This window comes from Scyliorhinus canicula, chromosome 16, assembly GCF_902713615.1.
Source record: "Scyliorhinus canicula chromosome 16, sScyCan1.1, whole genome shotgun sequence".
Lineage (NCBI taxonomy): Eukaryota > Metazoa > Chordata > Chondrichthyes > Carcharhiniformes > Scyliorhinidae > Scyliorhinus > Scyliorhinus canicula.
Genome location: NC_052161.1, coordinates 111098728 through 111120105, shown reverse-complemented (window position 1 = coordinate 111120105; position 21378 = coordinate 111098728). Strand labels below are relative to the sequence as shown.

General features: G+C 50.3%; 1 protein-coding gene across 3 annotated transcripts in view; it reads right to left on the bottom strand.

Annotated features, from left to right (window-relative positions):
- The window catches only part of LOC119979404 (rho guanine nucleotide exchange factor 10-like protein), a 191867-nt gene extending 171161 nt beyond the window's left edge, over window positions 1-20706 (bottom strand). For 2 of the 3 annotated variants that reach the window (XM_038821574.1, XM_038821576.1), the window contains exon 1: window positions 20067-20706. The gene's annotated coding sequence lies outside the window, so the exon portion shown is untranslated. Of the gene's footprint in view, window positions 1-18197; window positions 18283-20066 lie in introns of all 3 variants that reach the window. The other variant, XM_038821575.1, reaches the window with a different exon arrangement.
- Window positions 20707-21378: the final 672 nt, after the last annotated feature.

The window sequence follows — 21378 nt, the reverse complement described above, 5'->3', positions numbered from 1 at the left end:
ACCGGTTACATCCAACCATCTTGTAAATGGCCCATGGATTACGGCAATGCTTTCTGCACATCAACTAATTCACAATGTTACTGCCATGTATTATCTATTTGAGGTTATTAACCTCAATCCCATGAGCCATAACCTTTTGTATGAACTTCTTAGTTGGCATCTTTTGAATGCCTTCGGAAACCCAAATATATTATATTCACTGGTATTCTCTCCATCTACCTTGCCAGTTGCATCGTTATAAGAAAACTTCAGTGAATCAGCATAAAACTGTTTCCTCGGCCTAACTGTTTGACAATTTTCCATACTGCCCTGTTACCACATTTTTATTCAACTTCAGCTTGTTCCCAACAATGACGGTCAGGCTAACAAGCTTATAGTTCTGTGTTTTCCTTCTCCCCCTTTCCTTGAACAGAAGGTCTACATTTACTACCTTTCATCCGCAGATATCATTCTAGAAAATTCCTGATGATGAAGACCAATGCATCCACCTCATTTAAAACCACGGGGTGTAGACCATCAGGTTCAAGAGATTTGTCAGTTTTTGTTCCTTTCATTTCTCCAATATTAAACTAATATCAATTATTTTTAGTTCCTCACACTCAGTTAGTTCTCCACAATGTCCAATATGTTCTTTGTATCCTCTACTTTGAAGACAGACAACATATATTTGATTAATGCCTCTGCCATTTTCTTATTGCCCATTATTATTTATCCTGCCTCTGTTAACCTCTTACTTTTTACAGACATGTAAAAGCTCTTACAGACTTGAGCTGATAAGAAGCCAGTAGTATTCATTTCACACAATTGGCAGCAATGACAATCTACAAGAAGATAGAATCTAACCATCTCCTCTTGGCATTCAACAGAATTACCATCTTTGAATCCGTTGCTTCAACATTCTGGGAGGGGTACCACTAACCAGGAATTTTAGTGAACCAGCCACATAAATACTGTGGCTACAGCAGCAGACCAGAGACTAGGGAATTTTCAGTGAAAAACGCACCTCCTGACCCCCCCCCCCCCCCCCCCCCCACTTCAACCCAACCCCCAACACCCCCCCCCCCCCCCCCAAAAGCCTGTCAACCATTTACAAGGCACAAGTCATGAGTGTGATGCTCGGTGAATGCAACTTTAATAAAACTCAATGGGGTCAATGCTATCCAACACAAAGCAGTCCATCCCCATCCACCATCTTAGACATTAACTCCCTCTCCACTGGTGGACAGTAACAGCGGTGCATACCGTCTGCAAGATGCACCGCAAGAATTCTATAAGGCTTCCTCAACAGTACCTTCCAAATCTACGACCTCTACCACTTAGGAGGACAAGGGCAGAAAGCGCACGAGATCAACACCATTAGCAAGTTCCTCTCTATTTGCATCCTTTCACTGGGGCTGAATCAAAAATCGTGAAACCCCGGGCAGCACAGTGGTTAGCATTGCTGCCTCGCGGCGCCACGGTCCCAGGATCGATCCCGACTCTGGGTCACTGTCCATGTGGAGCTTGCACATTCTCCCCGCGTTTACGTGGGTTTCGCCCCCACAACACAAAGATGCGCAGGGTAGGTGGACTGGCCACATTAAATTGCCCCTTAATTGGGAAAAATGAATTGGGTACTCTAAATTTATTTTTTTAAATCGTGAAACCCCAAGTCCAACAGCACTATGGGTGGTACCTGCATCAAAATGACTGCAGGGGTTCAAGAGGTTCTCAAGAGTAATTAGAGATGTGTCAAAATTGCTGGCCTAGCCAGGGGATCCCACATGAAAATCGCTTATTGTCACAATTAGACTTCAATGAAGTTACTGTGAAAAGCCCCTAGTCACCACATTCCGGTGTCTGTTCGGGGAGGCTGGTACGGGAACTATGAACATCCTAAGAACAAATAAAAATATATATTCTTATATTTCTTGCCAGTTTACTCTCATATTCTATTTTCTCCCTCTTGGTCATCTGATGTAGATGTTTCAAAATGTTCCCAATCCTCAGGGTTCCTACTCTTCTTGGAAACGTTGCAAACTCTTCTTTTAATCAAATACTATGCTTAACTGGCCTAGTTAACCACAGCTGTGCCGCATTCCCAATTGAGCTTTTATTCCTCAAGGAAATGCTTTTCAAGGAAAATTCAGAATTACCGCTTTGAATATTTACCCCAGCTTATCTACCAACATATTTCTTACTCCAATGTCCCAGTCTCTCAGTCAACTTGTCCCTAATAACACCACAATTGGCTTCACTTAAATTTAAGACGCCAATTTTTGACTTAACCGTATGATTCTCAAACATAATATAAGATTCTACCACATTTAGATCACTCTTCCCCAGAGATTCCCTCGCTGTGAGATTACTAATTAACTCTGTCTCATTACACAAGACATTATCTGACATTGTCTGTTCTCCAGATGGTTCCTTGACATATTGTTCTCCCAAGGTTTTCAGACAAGCATCTGATGGGACTTTGTGTTTCATTGGGACCATTAGGTCTGTTTTCCATGCCTAGCCAACGCCCGCTACAAGGAGAATGACAATGATGGTGGTTCTGCATCTCTGCATGAAAATACATGTGAGCTCTCCTACTTGTCAATCTCCTCCGACACCCACATGTGGTAGAAAGGCCCAGCCCTGCGTCTGAGGCACCTCAAAAGATGCAGCCAATCTCTGAGGCAACAGTGAACTTCTCAATCATGGAAAGCACGTATTAAATCTGGTACCCGGCCACCTGATGCACACTTGCCGCTGTGACAATACCAAGGAGACACACAAGAATATGGTTTATGAAGGTGGATTTTCATGGTCTTTCCCACAGAGGAAAGCGCAGTTTTCCAAGGTAAAGGCCAAGCAGATGGGGTGTAGACCCAGCACGGTAGCATTGTGGATAGCACAATCGCTTCACAGCTCCAGGGTCCCAGGTTCGATTCCGGCTTGGGTCACTGTCTGTGCGGAGTCTGCACATCCTCCCCGTGTGTGCGTGGGTTTCCTCCGGGTGCTCTGGTTTCCTCCCACAGTCCAAAGATGTGCAGGTTAGGTGGATTGGCCATGATAAATTGCCCCTAGTGTCCAAAATTGCCCTTAGCGTTGGGTGGGGTTACTGGGTTATGGGGATAGGGTGGAGTTGTTGACCTTGGGTAGGATGCTCTTTCCAAGAGCCGGTGCAGACTTGATGGGCTGAATGGCCTCCTTCTGCACTGTAAATTCTATGAATTCTATAAAATTCTATGATGCTACAGCTTGTTCCAAGAGGCACTACTACCCAGGGTGCAACTAGAATTCAGGTGATGAGACAAAGACTTGAAGATGAGCACTGCTTAAATCTGTTTAATACACCCTCAGTATTTAAATGTTCAACTAGAACAAGGTCATGTACTCTGCACCCCAAGTTACCAGCATTAGGTCCTACTAGAAGCTTTCCTTAAACCATCGAAATGGGCTAATGAGGAAAAAGAGTAGGCTATTTAGCTCGTCACACCTATTCTACCATTCAATGAAACAATGACAGATATTTTGCCAGTCTTTACGGTGGAAGATACTTTCACCATTCCATTAATACTAAAGAATACAGGGGAAGGAATTAAACATCAACAGGAGAGAAATAGTATACGGCAACTAATGGGGCTAAAGGCAATACGTCCCCTTGCCCTGGTGGATTGCACCCGAGGATCTTTAAACAAGTAGCAACAGAGATAGTGGATGCATTGGTTGTAATTTTCCACAAATTATTGGATTCTGGGGAAGTACCGGAGGATTGGAAAACTGCCAATGTGATGCCCCTATTCAAAAATGGAAGGAGGCAGCAAGGTAGCTCAGTGGTTAGCATTGCTGCCTCACGACGTCGAGGTCCCAGGTTCGATCCCGGCTCTGGGTCACTGTCCATGTAGAGTTTGCACATTCTCCTCGTGTTCGCGTGAGTTTCGTCCCCACAACTCAAAGATGTGCAGGGTAGGTGGATTGGCCATGCTAAATTGCCCCTCAATTGGAAAAAATGAATTGGGTACACTAAATTTATTTTTTTTAAAAGGGAAGGAGGCAAAAAGCGGGTAGCTATAGGCCAATTAGCCTAACATGTATTGTTAGAAAAATGGAATCAATTATTAAGGAAGTAATATCAGCACATGTGGACTTGTGAACACTCACAGTATGGATTTTCATTGTAACAATTTAAATTATGTTCAGACTAATTATGTTGCACATGCAAACATTATGCTTGCCAAAGTCTGAAATTAGCTTTAATCAGATGGCATGAATGAGAACTTGGTGGCTTGTTGAGCACAGAAAAAAGTATGGAGGTGGAGTGCCTTAAAATGAAAGCATTGTGGCAGCCCCCGGGGAAGGGATCATTCACTTGAATTATGCAGTGTTGCAAAAGAGCTGCCCGTTGAAAGAGTGCAACCTTTTATCACAGGCAGAGACATTGAGCAGGGAAGCACATGGGGACATGTGGGAGCAAGCTATGACTCCTTGCCCTTTCATGATTGTGCCGAACTGTGTATGGAATAAATATGAATTTGTTTGCCTTCGCAAACTGCATCCGTGATTTGCTTAGTGAATATGTGCACAGCTGACTTGTAAATGTTAGTGCAAAGGGCAGCCTGAAATGATTCGATTGCACCAAAGTTAAGAGCAGTTGTGATCATAGCCTCCAGCAAGGTCTCGCCTCTAGCCGGGTTGGGTTGCACACCCACTTATAGCCTGTGGCATAAATCATTGATGGCTTAAAAAGTCCCTGATTCACTTTTTTAAAATGTAGGTTTGTGTGTCCGTTGTAGGCTGTTAAAATGTGAGTGCCAGGCACTGTTGCTGAATCACTCCGAGATCTCTCCATTGCTCCTCAACAACTGAGAAGCCAAGATACAGAGAAATTCTCAATAGAAATTACATTTTCTGCCCTTTGTGAGCAGGCAGGCGTGGAGATGTGGGAAAACAGCAGCCTCTCAGCAAACGACACAAAAGAGGATGTCAAGTTGTTGGCCACAGCTGAAAACCAAAATAATCCTCCAGAAATTAGTCAGAAATCAACTTTAATGAGACATGCACATTGATGCCGGGCTCCTTAAATTCTCTTACCCCTTCTCCCTAGTGCCCAGCAACCTTCAGGCATCATACAAATTGTGGTGAATGTGTAACCACTATAAATTCACACTGTATATTACTGTGCCCCTGTGGGCTCCATCTGTGAGCCGTTGCGCGGCTCTGCCCACAGGGGGAGATAAGGAGCATGTACAGGGCTCCGCCCTTGGCTCCGCCCTCAGCAGGAAGTATAAGTGCTGCGGTCCTGCGAGTCTGCCCTCAGTTCAGTATAGTCGCAGGCAGGCTCAGTTGTCAGCCGATTAAAGCCACAGTTTACTTCAACTCGTGTCTGAATGAATTGGTGGTCGCATCACAAATTATGTTGGAAAACCAGGGGAATCCTATAGAATGTCAGGTTCAGTCTTAAAGCTTTGCATCCAGAATTTATAAATTGCACTGAATTTACTCCATCAGTTTCTTTTTAAATTGGAAATTCTAGGTAGGGTATCTTCTTTATAATCTCCTTCACGGTCCCTGAATCAAGACTAATCATGGAGATCAGGAGGAAGAGAAGGCAGCTCATCGGACAAGTAGTATTAACAAAATACAATTAATTTATTTTTAGTCGCTCATGGGATGTGGGTGTCTCTGGCTGGGCCAGCATTTATTGCCCATCCCTAATTGCCCTCGAGAATGAGGTGGTGAGCTGCCTTCTTGAACCACTACAGTCCACGTGTTGCAGGAGCACCCACATAGAACATAGAACATAGAACATTACAGCGCAGTACAGGCCCTTCGGCCCACGATGTTGCACCGTCCTGTGAAACCCCTCTAAAGTCCCTCTACACTATTCCCTTATCGTCCATATGCCTATCCAATGACCATTTGAATGCGTTTAGTGTTGGTGAGTCCACTACTGTTGCAGGCAGGGCATTCCACGCCCTCACTACTCTCTGAGTAAAGAACCTACCTCTGACATCTGTCCTATATCTATCTCCCCTCAATTTAAAGCTATGTCCCCTCGTGCTGGACATCACCATCCGAGGAAAAAGGCTCTCGATGTCCACCCTATCTAATCCTCTGATCATCTTGTATGCCTCAAAAGTGCTATTAGGGAGGGAGTTCCAGGATTTTGACCCAGCGAAAGTGAAACTGGAACAGCGATATATTCCAAAGGAAGGTGAGTGACTTGCAGGGGAATTTGAAGGTGGTGGTGTTCCCATCTACCTGCTCCCTTGTCTTTCTAAGTGGCAGAGGTTACGGGCTTGGAAGGTACTTCAAAGTGAGTTGCTATAGTGCATCTTGTAGATGGTACACGCTACTGCCATTGTGCATCAGGGTGGAGGGAGTGGTTGTTTCAGGTAGTGGATAGAGTGCCAATCAAGAGGGTTGCTTTGTCCTAGGTAGCGTCAAGTTTCTTGAGCGTTGTTGGAGCTGCACTCATCCAGGCAAGTGGAGGGTATTCTCTCACATTCCTGACTTGTGCCTTGGAGATGGTGGACAGACTTTGGAGAGTCAGGGATTGAGTTACTCTCCACAGAATTCCCAGCCTCTGACCTGCTCTTGTAGTCAAATTCAGTTTCTGGTCAATGGAAACCCTGAGAATGTTGATAGTTAAATGTCAAATGAGGACAAAAATACTTATCCTGGGTAACAGGGTAGCAAAGAATATATAATATTACAATAGCATCAGGCACATAACACTGTATGGCTTCATCATTTAAAAAGAGAAAAGATTATCTGGTCAGATCGTTGCTTGTGTGCAAGATGGCTGCCATGTTTCCTACATTACAAGAGTGACTACACTTCAAAAAAGAGTACTACATTGGCTATAAAGTGCTTTGAGATATCCAGTGGTCATGAAAAGTACCTTAACAACTTCCAGTGGCAGCCATGGTGTGAGTGGTCGCACATTTGGCAGCTCCCACCCGAGGCCGTTTTTTCAGACCTTTCCCCCGTTTGTAAGGTGGATGATTTGTAGAAAAAAGGTGCAGGGGTGGCTGGAGGAAAGTTTGACTCCAACTCCACTGGTGGGGTTGGTGGATGGAACCAAGGACCAGAAGTGGGTTGAGAAGAAGGAGCAGTTGGAGCAGGAGAATCTTCGTGCGACAAAGGTCAAGATGGCGGGGGATAAAGGGTCTGCCTTGCCTGCCCAATGGTCGACGGACCAACTGGTGGACTTTTTCATCCTTGGGGGCGGCATGGTAGCACAGTTGCTTCACAGCTCCAGGGTCCCAGGTTCGATTCCCGGCTTGGGCCACTGTCTGTGCGGAGTCTGAATGTTCTCCCTGTGTCTGCGTGGGTTTCCTCCGGGCGCTCCGGTTTCCTCCCACAAGTCCCGAAAGACGTGCTGTTAGGTAATTTGGACATTCTGAATTTTCCTTCAGTGTACCCGAACAGGCGCCAATGTGGCGACTAGGGGCTTTTCACAGTAACTTCATTGCAGTGTTAATGTAAGCCTACTTGTGACAATAATAAAGATTATTATAAATGAAAAGTTTAGCCGGAGGAGGGAGGCCCAGGAGGACCTAGCCAAGGTAGTGGAACCGTTAAAAGCGGGAATTCACCGCGTGGAGCAGGCGCTGGAGTCCCAGGGCCAAGCTATAAGGAAGGTGGAGGAGGCGGTGGGGGAGCACGAGGAAAAGCTGAAGTGGATCTGATGTGAGAGACCCAGCAGCGGTTAAAAAAGAAGGTGGAGGACTTGGAGAATCACTCCCAGAGTTAGAAGCTAAGAATCGTGGGGATGCCTGAAGGCATCGAGGGAGGGGATGCTGGCATGTATGTAGCCAATATGCTGGAGAAGTTGATGGGGGAGGGGGCCTTTGACCTGACCCTGGAGGTCGGCCGAGCGCTCAGGGCGCTGAAGAGGAAGCCGCAGGTGAACGAGCTGCCAAGGGCGTAGATAGTGCATCTTCACCGGTTCCTGGCCAAGAAGAAGATATTGAGATGGGTGAGGCAGATGAGGAGGTGCACCTGGGAGGGGAGTGAGCTTTGGGTGTTCCAGGGCCTGGGCGCGGACCTGGCGAAGAGGCGAGCCGGGTTTAATCAGCTGACGGCTGCCCTCTTTAAAAAGAGGGTGAAGTTTGGGATGTTTTACCCAGCCCGCTTCTGGGTGACTTTTAATAGCCGAGAACATTATTTTGGAACATCAGAAGAGGCGATGGAGGTTTTAAGGGACAAGACTGGCAGCAGAAGGAGGACATTGAACTGTGAAGGAGGTGTGAAGAGATGGGTGCTTTTTCTGTCCAATTTTTCTTGTATCTTTTTTTGATTTTGGAGAACTTTTCTCCTTTGATGTTTTGTTGCATTGAGGGTGAATGCACCTTCTTTCTTGTTTCATTGTTGTTTGTGAGGTGAGCGAGCAGGGAGAGGGGAATCAGCGGGGGAGGGGGGAGGAGGCTCAGGAGCCTTGGGCTGGCGCTGCCAGGCTAGATGGGTGGGCTAGTTAACGGGAGCAAAGTGGGGGGTGATCAGGTGGTTAGTGAAGCAAAGGGCGATTGGGTTGTTGTTTTGTTCAGGGGAAGGCGTGAGGGGAGTTGCTGACAAAGGTGTTGCTGTTGCTGTAGTGTGGGAGGAAGTGGTGACGGTGGACATCCGAGGGTGGGCCTGGAGGGTTGCGTGGCATGGGCCGGGGGCTGGCCAAAGAAAGGGTATGGTTGATCGTCGCCGGGGGGGGCAGGGCACCCTCTGATCAAGCTGGTCACATGGAATGGAGGGGGCTGAATGGGCCAGTTAAACGGTCACATATTTTCATGCACCTGAGGCGCTTGAAGGTGGATGTGGCCTTTTTACAAGAAACACACTTGAAGATCGGGGATCAGACAAGGCTAAGAAAAGGGTGGGTGGGACAAGTCTTCCATTCAGGATTAGACATGAAGATGTGGGGGGTGGTGGTGTTGGTAAATAAACCGGTGGCGTTTGAGGTTGGGAATATAGTAACAGATGTGGGAAGGTTTGGGATGATGAGCGGGAAGCTGGAGGGGATGCCTGTGGTCCTGGTAAACGTTTACGTCCCAAGGGAGTTTATGAGACGGGTGCTGGGGAAGATCCCGGCACTGGACTCGGACCGATTGATTATGGGGTGAGGATTTTAACACGGTCATTGATCCAGTGTTGGACTAGTCAAACCCGAGATCAGGGAGGGTGTCGGCGGTGGCGAAGGAGCTGAAGGGGTTTATGGAGCGCATGGGAGGGTGGTGGACCCGTGGAGGTTTGGGAGGCCGAGGGGGAAGGTGTTTTCGTACTTCTCCCATGTGCACAGAGTGTACTTGCGGATCGATTAAGTTGTTGTGGATAAGATTCTGCTAGCGCGGGTGGTTGTTTCAAGGTACTCGCCGATCGTGGTTTCAGACCATACGCCACATTGGCTGGGCTTGCAAGTGGATTCAGGGGAGGGGCCCAGCGCCCGCAGTGGAGGCTGGATGTAGGGTTGTTACCGGGTGAGGAGGTGTGTGAGCAGGTGCATATGTGGAACTAAATGATTCAGATGAGAACACAACCTCCAAGCTGTGGGAGGCGCTCAAGGCAGTGGTTAGGGGGGAGTTCGTATTGATCTGAGCGCATAGGGAGAAGGAGGAGGAAGCATACATGGCAAGGTTAGTGGACGAGAGTCTGCAGGTGGACAAGAGGTATTCAGAGGTGCCTGAGGCAGGATTGTTAAGGAGAGGCAGAAGCTTCAGGTGGAGTTCGAGCTGGTGTCCAAGGGGAAGGCAGTAGGGCAGTTACAGAGGGCCAGAGGGGCAGTGTATGTGTACGGGGAGGCTAGTAGCACACTGGCCCGCCAACTCAGGAAGCAGGAGGCAGTGAGGGAGATTGGAAGGATGAACGACGGGAGGGGTAGAGTGGTATTGGACCTGATGGGGGTGAACAGGGTATTGGAGGAGTTTTACAGGAGGCTTTATTTATCAGAGTCCCCAACCAGGATGGGGGAGGAGAATGTGGTGATTCCCAGAAGGGTTGGAGTTCCCCAAGGTGGAGGAGGGTGTGGTGGAGGGGCTCGGAGCACCCATTGGACTGGTGGAGGTGATGGAGGGTCTGGGGGCGATGCAGGCAGGAAAAGCCCCAGGCCCAGATGGCTTCCCGGTAGAATTTTATTCACAGTTTTTGGGAGACTTGGGGCCCCTGCTGGGAAGGACATTTAATGACGTGAGGGAGAAGGGGGAGCTCCCACCCCCAATTTATCGCAGGCCTGAATATCTTTAATTTTGAAGAAGGATAAGGACCCAGAGCAGTGTGGGAACTACCGCCCGATATCACTGCTGAATGTGGACGCCAAGTTGTTGACAAAGATCTAGGCCTCGCGGATTGAGCACTATGTGCCAGGGTTGATAGGGGAAGATCAGACAGGGTTTGTAAAGAAGAGGCCTCTGTCGGCTAACATTAGGCATCTGTTGAACGTTATAATGATGCCCTCAGAGGGACGGAATGTGGAGCTGGCAGTCGCTATAGATGCGGAGAAGGCCTTTGATCGGGTAGAATGGGAATATTTGTGGGAGGTACTGGGGCGATTCGGGCAGGGGTTTGTGAATTGGGTCCGGTTGTTGTATTGGGCACCGGCAGCGAGCGTAAAGACAAACCGGGTGAGTTCAGGGTATTTTAGGCGGCATTGTAGGATGAGGCAGGGTTGCCCACTCTCTCCATTGCTCTTTACCTTGACGATAAATCAACTGGCAATGACGCTCAGAGCGTCAAGTGGTTAGAAAGGGATAGCGCGATTAGGAAATGGAGCACAGGGTCTCTCTATATGCGGACGGTCTGTTCCTTTACATATCGTACCCACTGGAAAGTATTGGAGGTATCATGGTCAATTGTTGGAAAATGGGGTGGCACGTGGTGCAGTGGTTAGCACTGGCACTGCGGTGCTGAGGACCCGGGTTCGAATCTCGGCCCTGGGTCACTGCCCGTTTGGAGTTTGCACATTCTCTCCATGTTGCATGGGTTTCAGCCCCACAAAACCAAAGATGTGCAGGTTCGGTGGATTGGCCATGCTAAATTGCCCCTTAATTGGAAAGAAAAATAATTGGGAAATCTAAATAAATAAAAACATTTAGTGACTTCCGGTTGCGGCTATGACCAGCTAAGTCGCACGTTTGGCTGCTCCTGCTACAAAGGTGTTTTCGGGCCGATTGGAGGGCCCCAACGGCGCTGTAAGGACAAATCCCGGTGGGGGAAGGCTCCCTGAAGAGAACCAGACCAACTTTATGGTCGGTACCCGGAGTGGGGTGGTAAAGAAAGCAACAGCAGCTCCCAAAAAAAAGCGGGGGAAGAAGAACAAAATGGCGGCCGGTGGCGCACCCGAGGAATGGAGGAAATGGGCGGAGGAGCAGCAGGCCGCTCTCCTGCGCTTCTTTACGGAGCTGAAAATGGAGCTCTTGGAGTCAATGAATGCGACGACCACCAGGCTGATGGGAGCCCAGGCGACCCAAGAGGCGTCGATTCGGGAGCTGCAACAGGAGATGACTGTGAGGGAGGAGGAGGCCACGGTCCTCGTGGGAAAGGTAGAGGTGCACGAGGCATTCCACCTGAAATGGCAGAGCCGTTTTGAGGAGCTGGATACCCGAATGAGGCGGAAGAACCTGAGGATCTTGGGCCTGGCAGAAGGCCTGGAGGGGTCAGACCTCCCGGGATATGTAGCAGAAATGCTGAGCTCCCTGATGGGGGCAGGGGCCGTCCCTTCGCCCCTGGAGCTGGAAGAGGCCTACAGGGTCATGGCTAGGAGGCCAAGAGCAAATGAGCCCCCGAGGGCGGTGCTGGTGCGGTTCCAGCGACTCAGCGACCGTGAGAGAGTGCTGGAGTGGGCCAAGAGGGAAAGGAGCAGCAAGTGGGAGAATTCGACAGTGAGGGTCTACCAGGACTGGAGTGCGGAGGTGGCAAAGCGGCGGGCCCGGTACAACCGGACGAAGGCGGTGCTACATGCAAAACGGATCAGGTTCGGAATGCTGCAGCCAGCGCGCTTGTGGGTCACCTACAGGAACCAACACCACTATTTTGAGTCCCCAGAGGAGGCGTGGGCCTTTGTACAGGAAGAGAAACTGGACTCGAATTAGACCCAGGGGATACTTGGCGGCCGTAGCCGCTCGGGTACTTTCAGCTGAATTCTTTGTTTGGATTTTGAACTCTTGCTGTGGTTTTTCTTCTGATGTTTTTTCCCCCTTTGCCAACTTCCCTTAGTTATTGTTATTGTGGTTATTCATGGTTATTTATGGTTATTTATGCTGTTTGGTAGAGGGCGACATTGTTATTTGTTATTTATCTGTTATTTATAATGTTAAGTTAGGGAGGCGGGACGGGGGGGAGAGCAGATCGGGGATATGGGCTCCTAGGGGGGGTTCTTTACAGGCATGGACGGGGACGGGGGTGGAACTGAAGATGGCGGGGTGGGGTGTGGCAGGGCGAAAGCGCGGGCTTTCCTCTGTTTTCCCGCGCGCGGGGCAGAGGAGGGGGGGAGGGGAGGAGTGCGGGGCGTGGCTAGCAATGGCGACCTTTCCCGCGCTGGAGCGGGGCCAGGGAGGAGTGGAAAGGGGGGGGAGGCCCCCCCCCCCCCCCCCCCCCCCCCCCCGAGCCGGGGGGAGTCGGAGTGTGGCAGGAGCAGCCGGGTCAGCGTGAACCAGCTGACTTACGGGAGTACGATGGAGGGTACATCGCGGCTAGGAGGGGTCCTAGCCGGGGGGGGGGGGGGGTTAGGGAGGGACACCGGGTTGCTGCTGAAAAGACCAGAAACGGGAAGTGGAGGACTGGAGAGGTGGGGGGAGGGGGACATCGCCATGGGGAGCGGGTCAGAAGGGGAGGGTCGACCCGGGGCGAGCAGGGAACAGGACATGGCTAATCGGCAGGGGAGGGGGGCGGGTCGTCCCGCGACCCGGCTGATCACTTGGAACGTGAGGGGGTTGAATGGGCCGGTCAAGAGATCAAGGGTATTCTCACACCTGAAGGGACTGAAGGCTGATGTAGCAATGTTACAGGAGACCCATTTGAAGGTAGTGGACCAGGTTCGCCTGAGAAGGGGGTGGGTGGGACAGGTGTTCCACTCTGGATTGGACGCAAAGAACCGGGGGGTGGCGATTCTGGTGGGAAAGAGGGTGTCGTTCGTGGCGGAGGAGGTGGTGGCGGATAAGGAGGGTAGGTATGTGATGGTGAAGGGTAAGCTGCAGGGGGAGAAAGTGGTGATGGTCAACGTATATGCCCCGAACTGGGATGACGCGGGTTTTATGAGGCGCCTATTGGGCCTCATTCCGGGACTGGAGGCAGGGGGCTTGATCATGGGGGGGGACTTTCACACAGTGCTGGACCCCGGGCTAGACAGATCGAGCTCAAGGACCAATAGGAGGCCGGCAGCGGCAGAAGTGCTGAGGGGGTACATGGAGCAGATGGGAGGAGTAGACCCATGGAGGTTTGGTAGGCCGAGGGCGAGGGAGTATTCCTTTTTCTCCCACGTCCATAGAGTGTACTCCAGGTTTTTGTGATACACCCGGGGGACCAGGGAGAGGGTATTGGGAGACTCCCCTTCAAGCGAGCAGGAAAGAGCTTTAGGTACTTAGGGGTGCAGGTGGCAAGGAACTGGGGGACCCTCCACAAGTTGAACTTTTCCAGGCTGGTGGAACAGATGGAGGAGGAATTTAAGAGGTGGGACATGGTACCGTTGTCGCTGGCGGGGAGGGTGCAGTCAATCAAAATGACGGTCCTCCCAAGGTTCTTGTTTTTATTTCAGTGCTTGCCCATCTTCCTCCCTAGGGCCTTCTTCAAAAAGGTGACGAGTAGCATCATGAGCTACGTGTGGGCGCATGGCACCCCAAGGGTGAGGAGGGTCTTTTGGAGCGGAGTAGGGACAGTGGAGGGCTGGCACTACCCAATCTTTCGGGGTACTACTGGGCGGCAAATGTGTCAATGGTGCGCAAGTGGATGATGGAAGGGGAGGGGGCAGCTTGGAAACGAATGGAGAGGGCGTCCTGTGGCAACACAAGCCTGGGGGCCCTAGTAACGGCACCATGGCCGCTCCCCCCCACGAGGTACACCACGAGCCCGGTGGTGGCGGCCACCCTCAAGATATGGGGGCAGTGGAGGCGACATAGGGGGGGAAATGGGAGGTCTGTTGGCGGCGCCAATAAGAGGGAACCATAGATTCATCCCGGGGAACATCGACGGGGGTTTTCAGAGCTGGTACAGGGTGGGCATACGGCAGCTGAAGGACCTGTTTATAGAGGGGAGGTTTGCGAGCCTGGGAGGGCTGGAGGAGAAGTTTGAGCTCCCCCCGGGAAACATGTTCAGATATTTACAAGTGAAGGCATTTGCTAGGCGGCAGGTGGAGGGGTTTCCCCTGCTCCCCAGTAAGGGGGCGAGTGATAGGGTGCTCTCGGGGGTCTGGGTCGGAGGGGGGAAGATATCAGACATCTACAAGATAATGCAGGAGGCGGAAGAAGCATCAGGGGAGGAGCTGAAAGCCAAGTGGGAAGGGGAGCTGGGAGAGCAGATAGAAGACGGGACGTGGGCGGATGCACTGGAGAAGGTCAATTCTTCCTCCTCGTGTGCGAGGCTGAGCCTCATTCAATTTAAGGTGCTGCATAGAGCTCACATGACGGGGACAAGGATGAGCCGGTTCTTTGGGGGTGAGGACAGGTGTGTCAGATGTCTGGGAAGCCCAGCGAACCATGTGCATATGTTCTGGGCATGTCCGGTGCTGGAAGGGTTCTGGAAGGGGGTGGCAAGGACGGTGTCGAAGGTGGTGGGGTCCGGGGTCAAACCAGGATGGGGGCTTGCGATCTTTGGGGTCGGGGTAGAACCGGGGGTACAGGAGGCTAGGGAGGCCGGAATACTGGCCTTTGCGTCCCTAGTGGCTCGACGAAGGATATTAATTCAATGGAAGGAAGCGAGGCCTCCAAGCGTTGAAACTTGGATTAACGATATGGCTAGCTATATTCAGCTAGAAAGGATCAAATTTGCCCTGAGAGGGTCGGTACAGGGATTCTCCAGGCGGTGGCAACCTTTCCTTGACTTTTTAGATCAGAGATAGACGTTCGGGGTCGTGGCAGCAGCAACCGGGGGGGGAGGGGAGGGGGGGGGCAGCAAGGGTCGTGGGGGGACATGCACGACTGTAACGCGGGCAAGTCTGCTCGCTGCTCATGTCTGAAACTGTAGGCTGCCTTGTTTGTTAAGGTTGCCTGGGGGGGGGGGGGGGGGGGGGGGGGGGGGGGGGGGGGGAGAGAGAGAGAGAGGACTGGTCGCGCGCGAGAGGGCGGGCGAGGGAGGGACATTTTGCCTAGAGGGATTGTGTTGTAAATAATTTAAAAATTAGTAGGGGTAAATGTTTGTATGGAAAAACTCTTTCAATAAAAATTATTTTAAAAAAAAACCAAACATTTAGTGGAATTCGGCCAATTCTCTGGGTAAAAGTTAAACATGGAGAAGACTGAGATCTTTCTGATTCAGGTGAGGGGACAACAGAGGAGGCTGGGCGACCTGCCGTTTGAGGTAGTAGGGGCGGGTTTCAGGTATCTGGGCATCCAGGTGGCACGGCAATGGGAGCAGCTGCATGAATTGACTCTGGTGCGGTTGGTGGAGCAGATGAAGGGGGATTTTACGAGGTGGGACATGCTCCCGTTGTCGTTGGCGGGTGCAGTCCGTGATGATGACGGGACTAACGAGGTTTCTATTTGTGTTCCAGAGGCCTTCTTTAGGAAGGTTAATGCATTGATCTTGGGGTTTGTGTGGGTGGGGACATGTCCGCACTCCAGCAGCACTTTCTTCACCTGTGGGGCATTCCCCGCCCACACAAACCCCAAGATCAATGCATTAACCTTCCTAAAGAAGGCCTCTGGAACACAAATAGAAACCTCGTTAGTCCCATCATCATGGCTGGCCTTGCCAAACTTGATGAACTACTACGGGGCAGCAATTATAGCCGTGGTCAGGAAATGGGTATTGGGGGAAGAGTCGGTGTGGTAGCCGATGGAGACAGCCTCTTGTAAGGACACTAGTTTGGGGGCATTATTGACGGCACTTCTGCCCTTCTCACCAGTCAGGTACTCAACAAGTCTGGTACTGATGGCGGCCCTGAGGGTGTGGGGACAGTGGCGGCAGCACCTGAGGCTGGAAGGTGCCTCGGTTTGGGCTCCAATTTGTGGGAATCACAGGTTTGTCCTGGGGAGGCAGGACACAGGGTTCCGGGGATGGCGGCGGGCGGGGATGGAGTGGTTTGGAGACCTATTCGTGGGGGGCAGGGGGGAAACGGAGGGACTGGTAGAGGAGTATGAGCTGCCCAGCGGTAATGGGTTCCGGTACATATAGGTGCAAAACTATGTGAGGAATAAGGTGCCGTCCTTTACTGACCTGCAGCCCCTGGGGGTGCAGGACAAGATGGTGTCAAAAGCAGGAGTTGGTGAGGGCAGGGTGTCGGAGATTTACAAAGAATTAATGGACTGGGAGGACTCCCCGATAGGAGAAGTTAAGTAGAAGTGGGAGGAGGAGCTGGGGAAGGAGTTGGAGGCTGAGTTGTGGGAGGAGGCTCTGGGGAGAGTGAACGCATCCTCTTTGGGTGCTAGGTTTAGCCTTACTTAATTCAAGGTCGTCCAAAGGGCGCATAAGATGGTGGACAGAATGAGCAGGTTTTTTGAAGGGGTGGAGGATAGGTGTGGGCGGTGCGCGGGGGAGGGGGGCAGGTGAACCACGACTACATGTTTTAGGACTGTCCGAAGCTGAAGGGATTTTGGCGGGGATTCACTGACGTGATGTTTGAGGTTCTGAGGGTGAAGGTGGTCCCGAGTCGAGCAGTCGCAGTTTTTGGAGTGTCGGAAGACCCAGGGGGTAAGAGAGGTGAATGCTTTGGCCTTTGCCTCCCTGGTAGCCCGGAGACACATCCTGTTGGAGTGGCGGGCCTCAGGACCACCAAAACCCGGGGGGGGGCTGTGGGTGAGTGACCTCGTGGAATTCTTTAGGTTGGAAAAAGTCAAGTTTGCCTCGAGAGGGACAATGGAAGGGTTTGCCTGGAAATAGAAACAATTTGTTGACTTCCTCAAGGATAGTCAAGGGGGGAACTTTGGGGTTTTTTAAAAAATGGGAGGCAAAGTGATTGGAGGGTAACAGCAGGGAGGGTGGGGCACAGGGGTGTTGCTTATTTATTTGTTTTGGTATTTAATTTCCTGTTTTTTCGCATTTGGGTTTTGGTTGTGTTTGATGCCTTAATTTAAAAAAAATTTAAATGAAAAGTGCCTTCACTTTTTTCATCAAATGCCGTTTGAAATTCTATATAAACGTCCATTGCACTACCTTTATCAGCCAAACATCACCAAAGAACTCAATCAGGTCACTCAGACATGATTTGCCTTTAATGGATCCATGCTGATTGTCTCTTATCAACCCAAGTTAGTCATGGACAATCACCTCTAATAGTTTTCCCATCATAGGCAGACGGATCTGTATTTACTAGTTTATCCCTCTCCCCAAATTCTGAATAAGATTTACAATCCTCCAGTCTCCAGTTTCACAATGAATATGAGACTTCTCAGGATTTTGGAAACATGGCCAACAGTTATGCATGAATCAAGGTGTTGACGACTGGCTTGCTATTCCACTGTGGTAACCCTAACCCTAACCCCCCAAACCAAGCCAGTGCTGCTCAATGTCCAGGGGTGTTTTTTTCCAGCTGGATTCGCTCACTGGGGGCGACTCAAGGATGGGGGCTGTGACTGATATCTCTCCATTTTGATGCAACGCCCAATTATAGCATTCCCACATCGTGTCAGATCAGACTGTCCTTATCTGAGCGATGCAGTCACATACTGGCCAATCATTTAAACAACTGGGCCATTGAGGAAGGTCTTTTTTTTATTTTAGGATCAATATTTAACATTAAAACAAGTCCATTAATCACCACACCAGTCTCATTCCCAAGTTGCAGTAAAGGCGAAATGCATTAACATAATGAATCAGATTTTGCTGTTGCTTATTCAGAGATCCTCTGCACTCCCTTCCCGCCTGATGTCACATCAGGCTTCTTCACCGGCGGCCAATCATATTTTGTGGGTCCCTGACTGCATCAGCTGAGCTTGAAAGCATACTGTTGAGCTTTTCAGAACCCGACTATTGAACAGCAGATCAATCCTTTGGATTATTTGTGAATTAACTAATATTAACAAAGGAAGGAACAACATGGGTGAGGGGGGGAGCAGTGCACTGGAAAAACAAAGTGTTCATTCACTTACCCAGCTGGCAAAATGCATTTCTTTCTCTAGCACTTGGCTCTAAAAAACAGGAAGATCCCGGAATCTCTGGTCAGGGCTGATTTCCCTGTTGTCAAATGAGGTAGTAACAGGGAGACAATAAGGTGCCTGAGTTCCCAGGTTGAGAAAGAACAGTGAATCATGCAGTAGTGTGCTTCACCCTCTGTTATCACACACAAGCAATGAATCATTGGCGTGCAAGTATATAAAGGGTGAATTGAATAACTTGCAGGTTGTTCCAACATAAGTCCCACCCTATCCTTACCTGATAGTCACACACAGGAATTGTCAGCAGGGAGTCAACTGGCTCCTTGTTTCCCTCACTGGCACTGGGGCAACTTAAGCCAACTGTGACAATCCAAGAGCCAGGCGAGTTGAGAACAGTTAACCTCGCACAGACCAGTAATTGAACTTGTGGCCTTCCTAGCCCATGTAACACGATACTACACAGGCATTGCCTTTACTGAGCCCAAGGACCGATCCTCATTCATAGAATTTACAGTGCAGAAGGAGGCCATTCGGCCCAACGGGTCTCCGCCGGCCCCTGAAAGAGCACTTTACCAAAGCCCATATCTCCACCCTATCCCCGTAACCCAGCAACCCCACCTATCCTTCTTGGACACCAAGGGCAATTTAGCGGGATCAATCCACCTAACCCGCACATCTTTTGGACTGTGGGAGGAAAACCGGAGCACCCCAGAGGAAACCCATGCAGACACGGGGAGAACGTGCAGACGCCGCACAGACAGTGACCCAAACGGGGAATCGAACCCGGTTCCCTGGTGCTGTGAAGCAACAGTGCTAACCTCTATGCTACCATGCCGCCCTGTTACCTGGATGACTCATACCAACAGCTATGTGTGTAGCACCTAGTACACGGAGTTTGCAAACCTTAAATGTGGCAGCAACTGGGACACAACAATTTCACTTCCCCTTTATTATGGAGCTTGTGAAAAAGAAATAAATAAATCAGCCATGTTATTGAAGTCCAGGAACTCCTGCTGAAAGGTGCACCTCTGTACATGGAGTGGGGGGAGCAAGTTGGACTGTACAGCCCAGCATATCGTCAAATAGTCAATGTCTAGGCTGATTCATTTAGAATAAACATTTAAACTGTCGACCAGCAAGAATCAAGGGATCAGAAAGAAAACTTTGGGAAAAATGCAATCTACTTCACCCACAGTGCACAATTCCCATCTTGATGCTACACTCCTCAATATTTTGATGATGTGATCTTGTTTAGGGGAGGGGGGGAGTCAATGTTTAAAATCCTGCTGCAAAGGCAGGGTTATTAGCCTGACTCACATCCAAAAACAGTCAAATATGTCTGGCAAGGGGCCCAACAGACGCCAGGAATGGATCAGAGAAAAGGCACTACACACTGTCCAGATCAGCCAAGCCCCTTGAGCTTGAAGCGATTCCCCCAAGACCCTGCCACAATGCCAAGTCGTCCAACAGGAGAAACGCTCACACTTGACGGCAAAATAAAGTGATAGCAAAGTTACAGCCAACCCGTAACATCAAACTCCTCCCACCTCATCCCAAATCGCGCGGATGCACACCCAAAAAGAGCTGCTGTTACCCGTAATTGCTCTTTTGTTGTTGTTGCGAGCCGTTCAATCAGGGTCCTCTCTCCCGCCCTGGCCAATAATTTAGCACGGTTTGGATAGAAATGGGACTTGCGGGTCGTGACCTGCAGTGGTCCTCTCCCGCCCCCCCCCCCCCCCCCCCCCACCTTCCCTGTGCAATAATGGAACTGAGCTCCCCACTCAGCCCCCATGCTAACACACGGGCTGGGAACGCGGCTCTGAGAGCTGGCTTGCTGCAACTTGGGTGCAGAGAGACACTTACCCGCTTATGCCTTTGTTATCATGCACAAAGAGCTGGGATGGAGGGGAGGGGAGGGGGTTGCTGCTGCTCCTGCGGGGCTGATGTTAACTCGCAGGGGTGGAGACACAAAAACCTCGCGGCTCATATTCACCGCATCACAACGCTGTATGTGGCATGTTCAGTCGACGCAGCCGTGGGGAAATAATAAATCCTTCACGAATAGTGCTGGCATGGTTTGAGGATTCCCAGAAGAAGTCTTCCTTCTCTCTCCCTCTCTCTCTCTCTCAGCCTCTCCTTCCTTTTTTTCTTGATCAATAGAAGCAGCTCGGATCCCGCACACAAGAGCTGGGCATTCATACAACCAATGGGATGGCTCAAAGTTGCTCCGCAATCCTCAAGGGCGCTCGAGTCCTGCAGCGATGAATATTTAGCAGCTTTGCGAGCTGGCTGTGCTCTGGAGGGGCCAGCGAGCGAGCTACGATTTTCTTCCCCTCATGTTCTCTTTGCCCGTTCCAATCTCCTCAGGGGGAATTTGCCAGGCGGCGGAACGACCGGGTGGGAGCGGCAAGTTCGATCGTTGGCAAAGGGCGCGTTGCAGAGCCCGGCTCGACTGCCCCGTATCCAGGATACAGCAGGCGAAGCTCTTGCAATGACAGCAACAGCATGACCTCCACTGGAAAAGTGGGGGTGGGTTGTTCCAGCACTAACACACCTCGCTGTTGATTTTTTTTTAAACTTTGATCAGCAAAATCATTACGAATTTCGAGGCTGATGTGATTTTTGGGAGAATTGTAAGACTGGAACTTTGCAACCTTTCATTATTAACGGTGCCCGGGATTGCTGCGAGAATTCTTCGTTTTCAACCTGAATTATTTGTCAGCAATTTAGACGTTGCTATGAAAACCATCGTAGGTGAAATCTTGAGTTACAAAGTCTTGTAAAAACCTTTATCACTTTTCTCCCCCTTAGGGTCGGTCTAGTTCCAGGACCTCACCAGCCAGTGCACTTTTCAACAAAGTTAGTTGGCTAGTGATTGGAATTGGGAACGCTTGCCGCTTCCCACTTTAATCTTGAGGGCACTAAAACGAGTGAGTCACAGCTCCCTCGGTGGGGTGGTGGGGGGGAGAGAGAATCTGGGTCCCATCCAATGTGGATGACTCGGTCAAAAATAAAATACCCCAATGCAGGAAATCTAGAATACGAAACAGAAAATGCTGGAAATGCTCAGCAGGTCAGGCCCAGTTTTGAGGAGAAATCACAGAGCTGAAGCACTCCCCTTCAATATCTCTCCATAGATATTGCCAACACTTGCTGAGTATTTCCAGCATTTTGT